This window comes from Teleopsis dalmanni, chromosome X (genome assembly GCF_002237135.1).
Source record: "Teleopsis dalmanni isolate 2A chromosome X, ASM223713v2, whole genome shotgun sequence".
NCBI classification, from domain to species: domain Eukaryota; kingdom Metazoa; phylum Arthropoda; class Insecta; order Diptera; family Diopsidae; genus Teleopsis; species Teleopsis dalmanni.
Genome location: NC_051848.1, coordinates 98,505,291 through 98,507,372, shown reverse-complemented (window position 1 = coordinate 98,507,372; position 2,082 = coordinate 98,505,291).

Here is a 2,082-nt window from a genome sequence, read left to right as displayed (position 1 = left end):
AAACATGGTGGTTAGTAGTACCAGATTCCAGCATCTCAACATACATAAGGCAACATGGCTGTCACCTGATCAAAACACAAGATCTCAAATTAATCACGTTGTGATAGACAGAAGGCATGCTTCCAGTGTGTTGGATGTACGTACTATCCCAGGAGCCAACATCGACTCGGATCATTACCTTATTGCAGCCAAGATCCGCACACGTTTATGTGCGATGAAAAAGGTACGTGAACAAGCACAGCGATAGCTAGACGTTGAAAAGCTGCAATCACAACAGACAGCTAATGACTTCGCTACTCGACTCTCCGAATATATGGAAAATTCATTTGAAGAAGCCGATATATGCGCGCAATGGAACCACATCTCCAACTCTATGCGTACCGCTGCAGAAGAGGTGATCGGCTATCACCGTATACAAAGAAACAGCTGGTACGACCAAGAGTGTCGCAATGCTACCGCAGAGAAAGACGCAGCATATCAAGCCACCCTGCGGTCAATTGCGACGCGCGCTGTTATAGAGCGATATCGGCAAAAGAGAAGGGAAGACAAACGTCTTTTCAGGCGAAAAAAGAAGGAAACAGAAAGACGTGAGTACGAAGAGCTTGCGAAGCTGGGCGACAGGAATATAGCTCGAAAATTCTATCAAAAAATTAAAAGCCTGACAAATGGTTATAAACCCGGAGCTAATTCCTGCAAAGATGAAAACGGTAATCTGGTGATAGATGTCCAAAGCATGCTTAATATTTGGAGGGATCACTTCTCGAAACTACTAAATGGCGGTAGTAGCAATGTGACTGAAAGGGAAGATGATCCCGAATTTTCAATCATTGACGATGAAATAACCGTCCCGCCTCCCGATCATAATGAGGTTAAACCAGCTATAACGCGGCTCAAAAACAACAAAGCTGCAGGCGCCGATGGTTTACCGGCTGAGCTGTTTAAAGCTGGTGGCGAAGAGCTATCAAAATGCATGCTACAGCTAATTCGCAACATTTGGTCGGATGAATGCATGCTCAACGATTGGAATTTAAGTGTGCTTTGCCCAATCCACAAAAAAGGTGATCCTGCAAACTGCGCCAACTACCGCGGGTTCAGTCGTTTAAATATCGCATATAAGGTTCTATCAAACGTACTATGTGAAAGTTTGAAGCCAATCGTCAACCAACTAATTGGACCTTATCAGTGTGGCTTCAGACCTGGCAAATCCACTCAAGACCAGATATTCACAGTGCGTCAAATCCTGGAGAAGACTCAAGAAAAACAAATCGACACACACCACCTATTTATCGACTTCAAAGCTGCTTCTGATACTACGACTAGAAGCACACTCTATGCCGCTATGTCTGAATTTGATATCCCAGAAAAACTTATACGGCTATGTAAAATGACGTTGAGCAACCTCACCGAGCCGTTTGATACCAAACGAAATTTCAGACAGGGTGGCGACTCCTTGTCGTGTGACTACTTTAACCTAATGTTGGAAACGATAATTCGAGCAGCAGATTTAAACCGTACTGGCACAATATTCTACAAAAGTGTAATGCTGCTTGCGTATGCCGACGATATTGATATCATTGGTCTGAACACCCGCGTTGTTAGTGCAGCATTTTCGAACTTAGAAAAACAAGCAAAGCAAATGGGTCTTGTGGTAAATGAGGACAAAACAAAGTACTTTCTGTCAACAAACAAATCTCCTGAGCGTCTTGGGACCTACGTCACTGTTGACAATTATAAGTTCGAAGTTGTGAAAGACTTTGTTTATTTAGGAACCAGCTTAAACACCAAAAATGACGTCAGCCTAGAGATTCAACGAAGAATTACTCTTGCCAACAAATGTTACTTCGGGCTAAGTAAGCAATTGAGAAATAAAGCCCTCTCTCGACAAACAAAAATCACGCTCTACAAATCCCTTATCATGCCTGTCCTGCTGTATGGTGCAGAAGCTTGGACAACTACCAACAGTGATGAGAAGGCGTTAGGAGCATTCGAGAGAAAAATTCTTCGGAAGATCTATGGTCCCTTACGCGTTGGCGACGAGTATCGAATTAGATGGAACGATGAGCTGTATGAGCTTTACCGCGA